Below are 6,593 nucleotides of genomic sequence, written 5' to 3' on the forward strand. Positions count from 1 at the left end.
AGCATGCCTGCGAAACTGAACAGGACGCTGAAAAACCAGCAATTGGTTACTTGTATGTTCACCAGTGGTGTAACGAAAACCCGCCTGGAGTTGGAGATTCAGTTGAATTCCAGATTCGCAGTGAATGAATGGAAAGGTCTGTAGTGGAGATTCCAATGATTTCTGAAATCTGGGTTGTGTGGACAGGCAAATGAAGAGCTGACCAGGGTTGAGTGCAGAACCGGTTGAACAGCACGTTTGCGAGTGTGAACTTGCCGCTGAAAACCAGCTTTGGGTTACTTGTATATTCACAAGTGCTGTAACGAAAGCACTCTTGGAGTTGGAGATTCAGATGATTCGGAGTGAGAAAATGGAACATTCTTTAGTGGAGATTCCAATGATTTGTGACGTCTGGGTTATGTTGATAGGAACTTGAAGAGCTGACCACGGTTAAGTGCATAGCCAGTTGGACAACACGCCTGCGAGTGTGAACCGGCCGCAGAAAACCAGCATTGCGTTACTTGGACATTCACCAGTAGTGTAACGAAAGCCTGCATGGAATGGAGATTCAGATGAATTCCACATTTGCAGTGAATGAATGTATCATTCTGTCATGGAAATGCCATTGATTTTTGAAGGTTGTGTTGTGTGGACAGGAAAATGAAGAGCTGACCTGAAGAGCTGACCAGGCTTGAGTGCAGAACCAGTTGAACAGCACGTTTGCTAATGTGAACATGCCGCTGAAAACCAGCATTGGGTTACTTGGATATTCACCAGTGTTGTAATGAAAGCACTCTTGGAGTTGGAGATTCGGAGGAATTCCAGATTCGCAGTGAAAAAATAGAACATTCTTTATTGGAGATTCCAATGATTTGTGACGTCTGGGTTGTGTTGATAGGAACTTGAAGAGCTGACTACGGTTAAGTGCCTAGCCAGTTGGACAACACGCCTGCGTGTGTGAACCGCCCGCTGAAAACCAGCATTACGTTACTTGGACATTCACCAGTAGTGTAACGAAAGCCTGCATGCAATGGAGATTCAGATGAATTCCACATTTGCAGTGAATGAATGGATCATTCTGTCATGGAGATGCCAATGATTTCTGAGGGATGTATTGTACGGACAGGAAAATGAAGAGCTGGCCAGGGTTGAGTCGATAGCCAGTAGAACAGCACGCTCCGAGATTGAATAGAACGCTGAAATACAGCTTTGTTTTACCTCGGTTTTCACCTTTGGTGTCTCGAAAGCCTGCCTGCAGTGGAGATTCAGATGAATTCCAGATTTGTAGTGAACGAATGGAACATTCTGTAGTGGAGATTCCAATGATTTCTGATGTCTGCGTTATTTGGACAGGAAATTGAAGAGCTGATCAGTGTTGAGCGCATAAGCAGTTGAAAAGCATGCCTGCGAAACTGAACAGGACGCTGAAAAACCAGCAATTGGTTACTTGTATGTTCACCAGTGGTGTAACGAAAACCCGCCTGGAGTTGGAGATTCAGTTGAATTCCAGATTCGCAGTGAATGAATGGAAAGGTCTGTAGTGGAGATTCCAATGATTTCTGAAATCTGGGTTGTGTGGACAGGCAAATGAAGAGCTGACCAGGGTTGAGTGCAGAACCGGTTGAACAGCACGTTTGCGAGTGTGAACTTGCCGCTGAAAACCAGCTTTGGGTTACTTGTATATTCACCAGTGCTGTAACGAAAGCACTCTTGGAGTTGGAGATTCAGATGATTCGGAGTGAGAAAATGGAACATTCTTTAGTGGAGATTCCAATGATTTGTGACGTCTGGGTTATGTTGATAGGAACTTGAAGAGCTGACCACGGTTAAGTGCATAGCCAGTTGGACAACACGCCTGCGAGTGTGAACCGGCCGCAGAAAACCAGCATTGCGTTACTTGGACATTCACCAGTAGTGTAACGAAAGCCTGCATGGAATGGAGATTCAGATGAATTCCACATTTGCAGTGAATGAATGTATCATTCTGTCATGGAAATGCCATTGATTTTTGAAGGTTGTGTTGTGTGGACAGGAAAATGAAGAGCTGACCTGAAGAGCTGAACAGGCTTGAGTGCAGAACCAGTTGAACAGCACGTTTGCTAATGTGAACATGCCGCTGAAAACCAGCATTGGGTTACTTGGATATTCACCAGTGTTGTAATGAAAGCACTCTTGGAGTTGGAGATTCGGAGGAATTCCAGATTCGCAGTGAAAAAATAGAACATTCTTTATTGGAGATTCCAATGATTTGTGACGTCTGGGTTGTGTTGATAGGAACTTGAAGAGCTGACTACGGTTAAGTGCCTAGCCAGTTGGACAACACGCCTGCGTGTGTGAACCGGCCGCTGAAAACCAGCATTACGTTACTTGGACATTCACCAGTAGTGTAACGAAAGCCTGCATGCAATGGAGATTCAGATGAATTCCACATTTGCAGTGAATGAATGGATCATTCTGTCATGGAGATGCCAATGATTTCTGAGAGATGTATTGTACGGACAGGAAAATGAAGAGCTGGCCAGGGTTGAGTCGATAGCCAGTAGAACAGCACGCTCCGAGATTGAATAGAACGCTGAAATACAGCTTTGTTTTACCTCGGTTTTCACCTTTGGTGTCTCGAAAGCCTGCCTGCAGTGGAGATTCAGATGAATTCCAGATTTGTAGTGAACGAATGGAACATTCTGTAGTGGAGATTCCAATGATTTCTGATGTCTGCGTTATTTGGACAGGAAATTGAAGAGCTGATCAGTGTTGAGCGCATAAGCAGTTGAAAAGCATGCCTGCGAAACTGAACAGGACGCTGAAAAACCAGCAATTGGTTACTTGTATGTTCACCAGTGGTGTAACGAAAACCCGCCTGGAGTTGGAGATTCAGTTGAATTCCAGATTCGCAGTGAATGAATGGAAAGGTCTGTAGTGGAGATTCCAATGATTTCTGAAATCTGGGTTGTGTGGACAGGCAAATGCAGAGCTGACCAGGGTTGAGTGCAGAACCGGTTGAACAGCACGTTTGCGAGTGTGAACTTGCCGCTGAAAACCAGCTTTGGGTTACTTGTATATTCACCAGTGCTGTAACGAAAGCACTCTTGGAGTTGGAGATTCAGATGATTCGGAGTGAGAAAATGGAACATTCTTTAGTGGAGATTCCAATGATTTGTGACGTCTGGGTTATGTTGATAGGAACTTGAAGAGCTGACCACGGTTAAGTGCATAGCCAGTTGGACAACACGCCTGCGAGTGTGAACCGGCCGCAGAAAACCAGCATTGCGTTACTTGGACATTCACCAGTAGTGTAACGAAAGCCTGCATGGAATGGAGATTCAGATGAATTCCACATTTGCAGTGAATGAATGTATCATTCTGTCATGGAAATGCCATTGATTTTTGAAGGTTGTGTTGTGTGGACAGGAAAATGAAGAGCTGACCTGAAGAGCTGACCAGGGTTGAGTGCAGAACCAGTAGAACAGCACGTTTGCTAATGTGAACATGCCGCTGAAAACCAGCATTGGGTTACTTGGATATTCACCAGTGTTGTAATGAAAGCACTCTTGGAGTTGGAGATTCGGAGGAATTCCAGATTCACAGTGAAAATATAGAACATTCTTTATTGGAGATTCCAATGATTTGTGACGTCTGGGTTGTGTTGATAGGAACTTGAAGATCTGACTACGGTTAAGTGCCTAGCCAGTTGGACAACACGCCTGCGTGTGTGAACCGGCCGCTGAAAACCAGCATTACATTACTTGGACATTCACCAGTAGTGTAACCAAAGCCTGCATGCAATGGAGATTCAGATGAATTCCACATTTGCAGTGAATGAATGCATCATTCTGTCATGGAGATGCCAATGATTTCTGAGGGATGTATTGTACGGACAGGAAAATGAAGAGCTGGCCAGGGTTGAGTGGATAGCCAGTAGAACAGCACGCTCCGAGATTGAATAGAACGCTGAAATACAGCTTTGTTTTACCTCGGTTTTCACTTTGGTGTCTCGAAAGCCTGCCTGCAGTGGAGATTCAGATGAATTCCAGATTTGTAGTGAACGAATGGAACATTCTGTAGTGGAGATTCCAATGATTTCTGATGTCTGCGTTATTTGGACAGGAAATTGAAGAGCTGATCAGTGTTGAGCGCATAAGCAGTTGAAAAGCATGCCTGCGAATCTGAACAGGACGCTGAAAAACCAGCAATTGGTTACTTGTATGTTCACCAGTGGTTTAACGAAAACCCGCCTGGAGTTGGAGATTCAGTTGAATTCCAGATTCGCAGTGAATGAATGGAAAGGTCTGTAGTGGAGATTCCAATGATTTCTGAAATCTGGGTTGTGTGGACAGGCAAATGAAGAGCTGACCAGGGTTGAGTGCAGAACCGGTTGAACAGCACGTTTGCGAGTGTGAACTTGCCGCTGAATACCAGCTTTGGGGTACTTGTATATTCACCAGTGCTGTAACGAAAGCACTCTTGGAGTTGGAGATTTGGAGGAATTCCAGATTCGCAGTGAAAAAATAGAACATTCTTTATTGGAGATTCCAATGATTTGTGACGTCTGGGTTTTGTTGATAGGAACTTGAAGAGGTGACTACGGTTAAGTGCCTGGCCAGTTGGACAACACGCCTGCGTGTGTGAACCGGCCGCTGAAAACCAGCATTACGTTACTTGGACATTCACCAGTAGTGTAACGAAAGCCTGCATGCAATGGAGATTCAGATGAATTCCACATTTGCAGTGAATGAATGGATCATTCTGTCATGGAAATGCCAATGATTTCTGAGGGATGTATTGTACGGACAGGAAAATGAAGAGCTGGCCAGGGTTGAGTCGATAGCCAGTAGAACAGCACGCTCCGAGATTGAATAGAACGCTGAAATGCAGTTTTGTTTTACCTCGGTTTTCTCCTTTGGTGTCTCGAAAGACTGCCTGCAGTGGAGATTCAGATGAATTCCAGATTTGTAGTGAACGAATGGAACATTCTGTAGTGGAGATTCCAATGATTTCTGATGTCTGCGTTATTTGGACAGGAAATTGAAGAGCTGATCAGTGTTGAGCGCATAAGCAGTTGAAAAGCATGCCTGCGAAACTGAAGAGGACGCTGAAAAACCAGCAATTGGTTACTTATATGTTCACCAGTGGTGTAACGAAAACCCGCCTGGAGTTGGAGATTCAGTTGAATTCCAGATTCGCAGTGAATGAATGGAAAGGTCTGTAGTGGAGATTCCAATGATTTCTGAAATCTGGGTTGTGTGGACAGGCAAATGCAGAGCTGACCAGGGTTGAGTGCAGAACCGGTTGAACAGCACGTTTGCGAGTGTGAACTTGCCGCTGAAAACCAGCTTTGGGTTACTTGTATATTCACCAGTGCTGTAACGAAAGCACTCTTGGAGTTGGAGATTCAGATGATTCGGAGTGAGAAAATGGAACATTCTTTAGTGGAGATTCCAATGATTTGTGACGTCTGGGTTATGTTGATAGGAACTTGAAGAGCTGACCACGGTTAAGTGCATAGCCAGTTGGACAACACGCCTGCGAGTGTGAACCGGCCGCAGAAAACCAGCATTGCGTTACTTGGACATTCACCAGTAGTGTAACGAAAGCCTGCATGGAATGGAGATTCAGATGAATTCCACATTTGCAGTGAATGAATGTATCATTCTGTCATGGAAATGCCATTGATTTTTGAAGGTTGTGTTGTGTGGACAGGAAAATGAAGAGCTGACCTGAAGAGCTGACCAGGGTTGAGTGCAGAACCAGTAGAACAGCACGTTTGCTAATGTGAACATGCCGCTGAAAACCAGCATTGGGTTACTTGGATATTCACCAGTGTTGTAATGAAAGCACTCTTGGAGTTGGAGATTCGGAGGAATTCCAGATTCACAGTGAAAAAATAGAACATTCTTTATTGGAGATTCCAATGATTTGTGACGTCTGGGTTGTGTTGATAGGAACTTGAAGAGCTGACTACGGTTAAGTGCCTAGCCAGTTGGACAACACGCCTGCGTGTGTGAACCGGCCGCTGAAAACCAGCATTACATTACTTGGACATTCACCAGTAGTGTAACGAAAGCCTGCATGGAATGGAGATTCAGATGAATTCCACATTTGCAGTGAATGAATGGATCATTCTGTCATGGAGATGCCAATGATTTCTGAGGGATGTATTGTACGGACAGGAAAATGAAGAGCTGGCCAGGGTTGAGTCGATAGCCAGTAGAACAGCACGCTCCGAGATTGAATAGAACGCTGAAATACAGCTTTGTTTTACCTCGGTTTTCACCTTTGGTGTCTCGAAAGCCTGCCTGCAGTGGAGATTCAGATGAATTCCAGATTTGTAGTGAACGAATGGAACATTCTGTAGTGGAGATTCCAATGATTTCTGATGTCTGCGTTATTTGGACAGGAAATTGAAGAGCTGATCAGTGTTGAGCGCATAAGCAGTTGAAAAGCATGCCTGCGAATCTGAACAGGACGCTGAAAAACCAGCAATTGGTTACTTGTATGTTCACCAGTGGTTTAACGAAAACCCGCCTGGAGTTGGAGATTCAGTTGAATTCCAGATTCGCAGTGAATGAATGGAAAGGTCTGTAGTGGAGAATCCAATGATTTCTGAAATCTGGGTT

Source organism: Sorex fumeus, unplaced genomic scaffold (genome assembly GCF_029834395.1).
Source record: "Sorex fumeus unplaced genomic scaffold, SorFum_2.1 ptg000024l, whole genome shotgun sequence".
Lineage (NCBI taxonomy): Eukaryota > Metazoa > Chordata > Mammalia > Eulipotyphla > Soricidae > Sorex > Sorex fumeus.